The sequence below is a fragment of the Pleurodeles waltl genome, chromosome 4_2 (assembly GCF_031143425.1).
Source record: "Pleurodeles waltl isolate 20211129_DDA chromosome 4_2, aPleWal1.hap1.20221129, whole genome shotgun sequence".
Taxonomy (NCBI): Eukaryota; Metazoa; Chordata; class Amphibia; order Caudata; family Salamandridae; genus Pleurodeles; species Pleurodeles waltl.
The window spans coordinates 436,184,038-436,196,744 of record NC_090443.1 but is presented as its reverse complement, the minus strand read 5'-3'; positions in this window follow the sequence as shown (position 1 = coordinate 436,196,744).

The following is a 12,707-nucleotide window of genomic DNA, read 5'->3' as shown; positions in this document are numbered from 1 at the left end:
TTATTTTAAAGTGCCATTGGGGGCCCTGAAATAGGTCCCCCTACATGGCACTGGGTGTAATGGCCATGCCCAGGGGACACTGGTCCCATGTGCTGGCCATTGAGGTGGTGGGCATGACTCCTGTCTTTGCTAAGGCAGGAGTCATGTGGTATGGATGGCGGCAGTAAATGACACTAGGCTGGTTAGAGTCATTTTTTTTTACTCTAATCTGCCTATTGAAATTTTTTGTGCAAAACCCCCCTCTCCCATATCCCCACCCCCACCCAGCTAACATCATTCTTTTTAACGCTAGCCCACCCTTTTCACCGGCTTGCACCATTCCATAAACATGATGCCCGGCTGGCGCTCAGGAATGGTACACGCCGGTGAAAACTTTTCTGATGCAAAACTGTGTTAGTGCAGTTTTGCACCAAAAAGTATAAATATGCCCCTCAGTACCTCATCATAGATGCATTCTGTCATCCATCCGTGCACTTATAAATCCTTTCATCCACCCACTTACTCATTTCTATATTCACACACTCACCCAGCCACAATAAAACACAAACTTGAAAAGTTTATGCAAGATAAATTAACTTAGAAAAAAACTAAAATGCTACTACATAAATATGATGGGAACGTGCTTGCAATTAGGAACTACTAAGTTGACTGTCATTTTGGTATAGTTTGTGCATAATGTTTCATTGCTATACCAATACAAGATATCTGCTCTATTGCTTCTAAATATAGAAGTCATCTTGACACAGTAAAACAAAGCTGCACTAGGGGCAATACCCCACAATATGGCTGCCCAGTTTAGAAGCAGTGACTATGTGTAATGTGGCACCCTGAAAATTAAACGAGCAGCAAACGAGCAGCCAGGCAGGATTGTCTAAGGTACTGCCAAGCTCAACAAGTCCAAATAAATTAAATAAAAAGGACAAGGTTCAGAAAAAATAGGGCCTAAAACTTAATAAAATGCAAATCTAAGACAGCTGATTCAAAAGCCTGACTTTGAAGCATAATCAATTTCAAGCAGATGCGTAAATGTGATCAAATATATTGTCATCACTCAAGGACATTAGAGGCAATGGCAGAAGTGTGCTGACCCATCGCCCATGTTGCCATGGGCAGACACCGAATGTGAATGGCACTAACAGACCAATGACTGAAGATGGCTGATTCAAAGTCCTGCTGTGTCTGTATATGTATGCTTGTGCTTTTATGAGCCTGGGAGATAGCTAAAGCTGTGAGGCCAGAACAAAAACATACTAAAACGTACTTTAATGAGCACACAGCTAAATGCTAAATTTTTCCAATGAATCAAACATCCCTACAACCTTTATCATTGGGTTGTCACCATAAACAACTGAGGCATAATTTATTGCACGTAAGCTTTCACTCAATTAAACAATTGTCATAAAATCACAAATTTGTTCCAAATTTGAGCTGCAACGTATAATTGGCATGTTGTTCGAAAAAGCTTCTACCTTTAAGAGAAGAAGGAAGTTACAACGACCGGAACTTCTTCCTGGGGGAGCAAAGCCAGAGAGTGCAGATGTACCCTACAACCATATCTCTTGCAGACATAATGATTATGGACACGTTTGGGTACTGACAGGTAAGCCACCAAACAGCTGAAAAAGTGGAAGCACCTCTAGTGCAAACATTAAACACCCTCTCCTACGTGGGGTGAATAAGGAGTCTCCCAGAGCAAATCTTCTATTGAAAAAGGTTCTCAGAGAGTGTAACAAACACCAGAATCCTTGCCTACTACGATATGATGTGAGATTCCATATAAAAAATAACTGTGTACAGGCTTTACCACAATGTAATAACAATCCACATTTGCAGGCCTATTGACTTTTACATATGTTTTTCATAATAAATAAGTCAGGCCTACTGCCTTTGTAAGAACCTTTCATAATACCAGATCAGAAGTATGGCAGAAGACAAATGGTATCATTTGCATTCTACCATAGACCATTCAGTCCTACAAAAGCTTTCCAACATGATATAAAACGAAAACCCTCTCTTTAAGCAGAAGCACACAACTTCTGCCCAATCAAATGTTCCAACAAAAATGCCTAATCGTCTGTAATCTTTGAAAAAATCATTCTGATGCTTGTCCCAGAATGATTCTCCCCTTACAAAATGGGGCAAGCACCAGAAGTGCTTCCCTTGCATCTTGAGCACAGTGTGCAGAACACGCTGATGCCATTAGACGCCGACTGGTTTAACTTTGCTTGGTGCTCGTGAGCATAACTCTGCCATCTGAGCACCGATCAAGAAGGGAGAGTTAGAGCTTGTCCCTTTTCCAGCGATACCTGCTTCAGAATTGCCCCTGTGATCCTCAAGGAGGGGTTCCCTAGACACCAATTAAATGTTTGTTGAGGGGAGAGCAAACCCCCTAGCCATTGACAAGTGCTGTTTTTCTCTACCCTAGCCCGAACAGTCTTTCTGTCCCCCAGGGGGCATAATGGCTGTGTTTACAACAATTTTCACACCTGGGAGGGGCAGAAAGAAAATAGGAATAAAAAATAAGTGGCTAGGGCAGCTCTGGCAATGGGGCATGCCCCCATTCCAAATGGGATAATACAGTCTGTTTGCCCCTCGGGAGCAGATAGAGGTGTTTATTACCACATTTCCTCCCCAGCAAGGCAGAAATCCACAGACCACCGCTGCATCAGCCCATTCCTCCACCCAAAAAGAGGGAAGATAGTATTTGGCCTTGGGGTCATATGGGAGGGTTCCACTCACTTACCCTCCAATGAGGTAGAAACTCTACTCTACACCACAGAAAAAGGGTAAAAAAACAAAGAAGGGGTGGGGCAAGTCACCCTGGTATTGTGCCATTCCCCTAATGCCAAGAGGGGCAATACAGGCTTTCTGCCAGCCTGAGTGGCTGAAAGCCCACCAGCTGCCAGAGAATAAAAGGCAATGAAAGAGGCAAGAGCTGCACACTCTGGTATCATACCATGTCCCCACTTCAAGAAGGCGATACAATCTTTCTGGCACCACTGGAGGGCAGCAAGGTGGTGTTTACCTCAAATTTGCCTCAGACATGGGAAGAAAGCCCACTAAACAGTGAGTAAAATGGTAAAAAAAGGAAGGGCTGGAAGCAAGAAGCAGCCCGCCCGGTCCACAGGTCGAGTCCCCACTCCAGAAGAGACCCAGCAGTATTTCTGCCCACTGGATGCCAGTGATATTATTTAAAAAAAATAATGATGTGGGGCTGGCCTATCCTGACATCTTGCTGCTGGGGCCCAGATCATCCCCATCGGCATGGCAAGCAGCAATAAAGTTTGATTGTTTGGGAGTAGTTTTGACAGAAATTCGCAGAAAGGGGGTAAATCCTAATTTCCTCTCACCTGCAATGGTGAATAGTTGCATTATTCTGGCTGTACATCAACTAACAACCAAAGAATCGTATGACCCCTGAGAATTTCTAAAACATGGAGACTCAGGTGAATCCAGAGTGGTATGGCTTGTATGGATCTGCTACATTCTTTTGCCCAAAATACCCTGCAAACGTCAAACCGTGGCTAAGATCACACATTTTCCTCACTTTTCTGTGAGGGAAAGTTATGAAATCTGCATAGATCCACAAACCACCCCCCAGCCGGCATAGTTAGTATTGTGCTGAGCAATTGATCTACATTTGAATTCACAAATGTATACTGCCATGAAACTATTGCAGTTGAAACAATTTGCTATGGCTTGTGAAAATGTGTTTTCCTGGCTTATGCTAACTAGGCCTCACTTAGGCCACGACACCATCTTGTTTCAAATGGATGGTGCATCATGATTCTTCTCTGTTTGTATTTCTGCTACACATAGTTAAGCAAGATGTGGACCTGTTTATTTCTAAGTTACATTGTTCTCAAAGAAGGGCCTCTAGCTTTGATACAGTTTCTCAAGGACTTTCAGCTTTCATGTGATAATGTATTCATTCACAATGATTCGATATTGTTTACGTAACTTGTTTGTTCTGACACCTCCGATGATATATGGTCAGAGGGGGTGAATCAATATCATGTAGTGGTTTAGTGGTAAGGTGCCAGGTTATATGATGATTTAAAATTCTGTAAGCTGATTTGTTGAAAATTTAGGCCCTCATTACAACCCTGGTGGTAAATGCCGCAGACCGCCGTGCTGACGGCTGCCAAGATACCGTCACCGCGGCGGTATACCATTACGGGTATTATGACCCGCACAGAGAAATCCGCCACTATACAGACACCCACACAAGTCTGCCAGCCCAAAGGTCAGTGATAAATTGGCGGTACCAAAACCCACACCGTTACGCCAACAGAAATACGCCCACAAATCTCTTGCAGCGGTCTTTCAACCGCGGTAAACCATTGGTGGTACACACCGCTGACCTCAAAATACACACACACACGAACAAAACTACACCACATTGGACAATTCAAACTACACACACCTGACACACATACACTCACCACACCCACACACCCACTCCAATATAAAACACACACCCACATTACCCACAACCCCTTACAACAACAAAAAATATTGCCAACTGAGAGAGAGACAAGCCAGGAGCACCGACTCAATCTGAACCACATAACACCATCACCCACACACCATCCACGCACCACACACCCCAATACATCACCCCACACACCCTCACACATACCACTCACACTACACCAATGGCACCACAAAGACACCCCAGGTTTTCAGAGGAGGAGCTAAGGGTCATGGTGGAGGAAGTCATCCGGGTAGAGCCATAGCTATTCGGATCACAGATGCAGCAAACGTCCATTGCAAGGAAGATGGAGCTATGGCAGAGAGTCGTGGACATGGTCAACGCCGTGGAACAGCACCCCAGTACAAGGGATGACATCAGGAAGAGGTGGAATGACCTACGGGGGAAGGTGCGTTCCGTGGTAGCAAGACACCAGGTAGCTGTACAGAGGACTGGCAGTGGACCCCCACCAGCACCGGCACTACCACCACTGTGCAGCCGTAGCTGCCGGCAGATGGACTGTAGTCCTGCCTCCATGGAGTATCATGCATCCTGGCCACTGCAAATGTCGTGGCTCTGACACCCAGGTGAGGGACTGTGACCTGGCACTCCCCAAGTGCTGCTTCACTAGGCACAAAGCCCCCTCCAGAACCAGTGGAAGAAGGCATCCACTCACCCTATCCTTGGCCGGATGTAGCACACTGGGCACAAGGCCCCCTCCAGAACCAGTGGAAGAAGGCATCCACTCACCCTATCCTTGGCAGGATGAAGCACACTGGGCACAAAGCCCCCTCCAGAACCAGTGGAGAAGCCACCCACTTGAGAGACTGTGGCCTTGCACTCCCCAGGACCAAGCAGTGGGCAAACCACCCACTTGAGAGACTGTGGCTTTGCACTCCCCAGGAGCAAGCAGTGGGCAAACCACCCACTTGAGAGACTGTGGCCTTGCACTCCCCAGGACCAAGCAGTGGGCAAACCACCCACTAGAGAGACTGTGGGCTTGGGGGGGCGTGTCCAACTGCCGGGAGATGGCGCACGCTTGATCTCCCAGCTCCGGAGGGGCCGCTAAAACTTTAGCAGAAAAGCGTGCCAACTCCGGGCGATACAGCAACGGAAAGCGGCCGCGGGGCTGAGGACGGACCCCGGATGCCGCCCGAACATTGTCCTTGACCCGGGACGTGCGTGGGCCGGAGATCGGCCCGTCGGCACTGAGGCGGGCTTGCGGCCTTCCTTGCCACACTGAGCCGGGGCCTCGAGTGAGGCATGGGGTCGCGGCTCGGCTGGCGCGAGCCGATAGAGCGGCCCTGGCTGATCGAGTCCAGGTGCCGGGGCCGGAATTGCGAGGCCCCCCAAGAGGAGTGGAGGCGGGATAGGGCGGCGCCCGGCCCTTCGAGCAGTGGAAGAAGCCGAAAGAGCCCGGGGAGGAGAGGCGCGGGACCGCCCTCTTGCCCGACCGGGACTGGGCCTTGAAGACGGCCCCAAAGGTGAGGAGGAGAACAGGAGGCAACGCGGGGCAGCTGTGGGGGCCCCAGCGGGACGACGCCCTGTGGGGGAACAAGCAAAACTCAGAAATTAAAAATAAAATTAAATTAAATAAATAAATAACAAAAAAACAAAAAAAAGAGCGGCAAAAAGGCATTACAGAAGGGGAGTGGCAGAACCCCAAAAACAGAAATAAAAAGAACAAAGAAAATAAAAGTGGAAACAGAAACTGCCCAGCCTGGGGAGAACGGCGGGACCAGAGACCTGGACCCCCTGGGGGCAATCACCGGAGCGGCTGAAGAGGGGGCCCAGTGGACCGGCGGGGGGGGGCGTTCTTCTACGGCACTGCGCCAACGGGCCCGGCCTGACGCCGGTCCGGGGTCCAGGAACGGGCCCGCGCTTGCTGAGACACGTGACCGTGGGAAGAAGTGGGCCTGAGTGGAGGCTTGGGCCTGGGGGTGCGGTCCTCCCCGTCCTCCCCAGTCGATGCCCCCCAAGGCCCGTCACAAGAAGAAAATCATGGACACCGCATCCCCACCAGCGCGCAAAGAAATGGAAGAACAGCCCCTTCTGCAATCCAGCGTCCAGGAAACCCTGGACAGAATACTAGGAGCGATCGAAGACACAAAGACTACGCTACAACACAACATCAATCAAGTAGCGGTCGAGGTGGACCTCCTAAGGGCAGAACACCACAAACTGGCGGACAGGGTCAAGGAAACAGAATCTACATTGTCAATTGTTGGCCCGAAACAGAAGGATCTTGCGGCTGAGGTGACTTCCCTGGCTGCTAGAGTAACACGCATAGAACAAAGAGCCGAGGACGCGGAGGGCAGAAACAGAAGGAACAATGTGCGTGTGGTGGGCCTTCCTGAGGGAGCCGAGGGGACCAACATGGTGGACTTCCTGGAGAAGTGGTTTAGTACAACGGTTGCGCCCGGATGCCTGACGCCCTTTTACATGCTGGAGCGAGCACACCGAATGCCCTCGAGACCTCTTGCCCCCAGTAGGCCACCCAGAGTGGTGATTGCCAAATTGCTGCACTACAAAGACAGAGACACTCTTATTCAGAAGGCCAGAGAGATGGGCCCGTTCAAGGTAGCAAATGGGGAGGTAACGCTATTCCCGGACTATACTCTGGATGTTCAAAATAAGCGAACCTCATTCCTAGCAGTCAAAAGGGCCCTCAGAGACGAAGGGATTCAATATTCATTGCTGTATCCGGCCAGACTGAGAGTGATACTGAACGAGAAAACCACTTTCTTCCAAACACCAGAGGAGGCATGGGAATGGCTTGAGAAGCAGGGGCTCCAGGGGGGGAGACCCGTCGGTGAGAGAGCGGCTGCGGGCCGGAATCGCCGTGCTCGTGAGACGCGGCGACCTGGGAACCGTCCGAGGCTAGCGCCAACACAAACACAAAAGGAAAAAGACAAGAGAGCGGCTCTGGAGGCTGCGGCCCGGGTTGGTGGTGGAGCCTCCCCCCCGGAGGGCTCAGGAGAGGACTCAGATGATACAGTGTTGTCTTAGGCTGGGGACTCGACCTGCTCGACACATGCTCCCAAGGTGACACCGCGGACCGCTGATGAGCTTGGTTAAGCATTATACAAGTGGACCTCGCGACATGGCACAACAAAAGAATCATGCGGCCCCTCCGGACTTGACCGCCCCCCGAACCAGTACCTCGCTGGTCTAACTAGCCTGGCGGGAACTGTAGCTACATGTTTGAACAAGTTGCACTGTTGCGTGATTTTCTGGGCTACCTTCAGGTTAGTAGGCGCCCTGGGGTGGGGGAGTTGGGTTTTACAGTTTTCAGTTAACTTGGCAATGTGGGTGGCGAAACACGATAGTAGTAAATGTTTGAACATGGACAGGAACAGAGCGGTAACCGGGGGAGCCAAGGACGCTATTATCAAATTACTATATTAAGATGGGAGAATATAATCTCTTAACATGGAATGTCAGGGGGATGAGCACACCTGCTAAAAGACACAGAGTCCTCACCTACTTGAAGAGAAGAGGGGTGCAGGTGGCAATGCTGCAAGAGACTCACTTGATGGCAGGGGAGGTTGAGAAACTGAGGCGCAGATGGAAGGGACAGGTGTTCGCCACAGAGTACTCGGCTTATGCGAGGGGAGCACTGATATGGGTCAGAGCCGGTGTCCCACTGATAATAGACTCATCCAGCATAGACCGAGAGGGCAGGTTTGTGGTGTTAGAAGGGAGACTGCATGGTATCCCAGTTGTCATGAGTTGCATTTATGCTCCCAATCAGGACCAGGTCCCCTTCCTGACCAAGTTATCGAGCCACCTCACCCGTCAATGCGCAGGAGAATTGCTAGTGGGGGGAGACTTCAATGCAATACTGGACATTAACATGGATAGATCAACCCCGCCGCTGCAGGGCGCGGTGTCCACTAGAACAGCCAAGAAGCTCTGTGAGTGGTTAGACTCCTGGGGGCTTGTGGATGTCTGGCGGGAACAACACCCAAGAGATAGTGATTACTCTTATTATTCAGGCCTGCACCGACTGCACACAAGAATTGATAGAATAACATGCACCACGGGCCTGGCGCCTTATGTAACCCACGCAGAGTACCTTGGCCGCACACTATCAGACCATAACCCCTTGCTGGTGACACTAAGTATTCTGGAGGACAGGCCCCCGATACCATTGTGGAGACTGTCCCCCACTGCGCTAGAGGATCAGACGTATAGGGAGGCCCTTCGTCTCCACCTGACAGAACACATCAAGATTAATAGCGGATCTACCGCGTCTAGGGCCACAGAGTGGGAAACGCTCAAGGTGGTGACTAGGGGTTTCTGCCTGGGTCAGTCAGTGGGGGTGAAACGCACACTTGAAAGGGAATTGACCTCCTTAGAGAAGAAAATACACGAATGGGAAGTGAGACGGGATATTGGAACCCAAGAGAACGAGGAATATAAACGGGCCCGTAAAGAATACTCCCAGATCGAGGCACAGATTAGGTGCCATAGCACACAAAAATACTTAACATCAGTACAAACAGAGGAGGGTAGGTCAGGGAGGCTGCTAGCCTGGCTGGTACGCCCGGGCAGAGGGGGAGAACCCATCACAAGTGTACGAGACAAAGAGGGAATTTCCAGGCGAAGCCCAGGCCCAATTAATGAAGCTTTCAGGGGATATTATATGCACTTGTATAGAAAACCCCAGGACCTAGAGGTTGAAGCCTTTTGGGATTTTCTGCGGCGGATCGCCCTCCCGACCGTGGACCCAGAGGGGAGAGATAGTCTAGGGGGTCCGGTAACAGCGGAGGAGATAAGCGAGGCCATATTACAATTAGCTCCCGGAAAGACCCCTGGTACTGACGGCCTCCCAATGGACTTTTACAAAAAATATAGGACATTGGTAGTGCCCCAGCTGGCAGAGGTATACGCGGAGGCTTTGCGCCGAGGAGAACTACCAGGCACACTACGTGAGGCCTTGGTTGTGCCACTACCCAAAACAAAAAACAGGGAGGCACCGGTGACCGATTTCTGCCCATTATCAATGCTGAACAGCGATTTTAAGATCCTCAGTAAGATCATGGTTAACAGATTACTCCCCCGAATGACCACACTGGTGCACGCAGACCAAAATGGTTTCGTTCCAGGCTGCAGCACTTGAGGCGGTTCTTTGCTATTTTACACATGCCAGCAGCAGAGAAACCTCCCACAGGGACCTTTTTAGCAGTAGACTTCGAAAAGGCCTTCGACTCGATCAGGTGGGACTACCTTAGGGCTGTGATGCTAGAGATGGGACTAGCAGAAAACTGGGTAAAATGGGTGGACATACTGTATGCCTCCCCGCTGGCTAGGGTGAAGACAGGCAGAACAATATCTAATACATACCAGGTATACCGAGGAACCAGGCAGGGATGCCCTCTATCCCTGCTGCTATTTGCTCTGGCACTTGAACCCTTAGCGGCCAAACTGCGTCAGGATGGAGCCGGTAAAGGAATTAACTGGGGCTCAGACAAGCATATTATTTCCCTATACGCAGATGACATTTTGGTGTACTTAAGAGACGGACCCAGTGGCCTCCCATGGGTTTTAAAGAACCTAGAGGACTTCGGGGAACTATCGGGACTTCGCCTAAATCGAGGCAAAACATTTGTATTCCCTATACTACCAAATAGCGTATGCCCTGAAATGTGCCCAAGTGATGTGAGTTGGGCCCGCGGACTTTTAAATATCTGGGGATCCAGATATTTCATGAGCTGGCCGACCTCCGTGATGGCAATCTGGGTAGGGCACTCCGGTCACTGCGTGCCTCGGTTGGATTCTGGCGATCACTGAAATTGACAACAATGGCTAGAGTGGCACTGTCTAAAATGGTGATGCTTCCCCGTCTCCTATACTTCTTTGCTAACATTCCGTTATGGGTCCCCCCTGCATGGTTTCGTGAATTGAACACTGCTTCGGGAATTGATATGGGATGAGGGGCGCACAGCACTGTCGACCATGTGCAGACCCACGCAGGCGGGGGGCCTGGGGGCTCCTGACTTTGAGGCATATTACTTGGCATCCCAACTGCAGTGGGTGGCGGGCTGGATGATGGGCAGGGGGCAGTTGGACCTATTTACCTCCCATGGCGCATTGGAAGTAGTCCGAATAATAGCAAGTATGATAGGAAAGAAGCTTCCCCCCATCGGGGACAACTTAATGACTAGCACTGCGTCAGCGTGCTGGAAAAGGTGTATGAGTAGGACTGGAGTTGGTCCACCCTACTCTCCGGCGCTGCCATTACCGGTCTTAGGGGTGGAGCCGACGGGAACCAGATCTGGGGGACGAGAGGTGGGTGCATGGACAGACGCGGGAGTTACGACGGTGGGGGAACTCTTTAGGGAAGGTAAGCTACAGAGCTTCACTGAATTGGTGGGAAAGGGGATCCCGCAGGGTCAATTTCTTATGTCCAGGAGACTAGTGCACACCCTGAAGGACCACTGGGATACGATTAATGCGGAACCCGGAGTTCACGGAGTATTACACCTCCTGCTAACTTCAGGGGAAGAAACCCACTTGATTACGAAAATATACCGAGCCCAAATAGAAGCAGCATTAGATCCAATGCGCGCACTAAGGGGGAGATGGGAGAAAACAATTGGGCATGAGCTAACAGAGACAGACTGGAGCAGAGCTCTGGCTTACCCCCGGAGGATCTCACGTAATACCCGGTTACAATATATCCAATATAACTACTTGCATAGAACATATCTTCCCCCTCACCGTCTGTTCCGCATATATGGGGGGTCCCCCAGGACTTGCCCCAGATGTGGCAGCTACGAGGCAGACTCTGACCACATGATGTGGAAATGCGAAGTATTACAGCTGGGCTGGAAGGCAGTTATAGAGCACATGTCAGGGTTATATGACACGGTACTGCTGTTTACCCCCGATGTCTGTCTTTTGGGTCTAGGGACGAATACGCCGCAGGGGAAGATAGGGGGTCGCTTCCTGGATCTCGCCCTGGCCCTCTACAAGAGATTAATCACGAAGGGTTGGAAGGCTTCTAACCATCCCTCGCTAGCTGAATGGAAAAGCGACATCGCGAGGTGGGCCGGGCGGAATTACAGGTTTTAAAGTCTGAAGAGGCAAAAGGGGTCAAGCAGACTCCCATGGCCCCAGGGTGGGAAGAACTAATGATGAGCTGGGTTGCCAGAGGAGAAAGACCACTAACTCCCAACATAACACCAACAGAAGCAGAAATCTGAGTGAATACAGAAAGCAGTTAGGGGATTCCCCCAACAATACCACTAACGAGAATGTGGAAAACATCAATGGTAAAAATAGTAAAGAACGCAGGCTGCCTATAACAAACCACAGGGAACAGTCCGGAGATGAGTACAATTGCAAGCAGAGAGCAGTAGAACGACACATGAGAAAGGTTGGCAGTTCCCCCAAGTAAAACTCCCTCAGGGAATTACCCCCGCCACCCAACACTAATACCACCCACAAAAAGCCATCAAGTATGTATATAGTTTAGTGTTAAGTTGAAGCTGTTATGTGTGCATGGAAAACTATGGGTAACACAGAGTGACAAGGAACCAGTCATCCATGGGAAAACGCACCAGGAACATAAAGCCAGCAGATAATAAAGACGGATAAAGTCCTGGAAGAGCGTTATACCATGACACAAGATAGTTATAAGCACAAGTAAAATGTTGTATCCGTTTAAATAATATAACAAGTATAAGATGTTCCCAACAATGTAATTATGTGACATAAAAAGCGAATTGTTAATAAAAATATATTAAAAAAAAAAAAATAGAGAGACTGTGGCCTTGCACTCCCCAGGACCAAGCAGTGGGCAAACCACCCACTTGAGAGACTGTGGCTTTGCACTCCCCAGGACCAAGCAGTGGGCAACCACCCACTTGAGAGACTGTGGCCTTGCACTCCCCAGGACCAAGCAGTGGGCATGGAGCCCCCTCTGGGAGCAGTGGCGTAGTACCATCTTCCGACTGAGATGCCCACCCTTCTCCATCCCCCTGAGGTTCCTGTGTGTTTTCGACCTGATGCCCCTGCAGTGTTCTCTCCGTTTTGAGGCAGGAGTCAAGTGCGGCCTTGGCCCATGTGTTATGGCCCAGTGGGCCACGGACTATTGTTGTGTGGACATTGTCCCTCATTTTGTATATATTGTATATATTGTACATACTGTTCATTTATTTATGTACGTATTTCTAAGTATTTCTAATATTACACTCATTTGTGTCCATTCCTTTTGTCCTTGCGT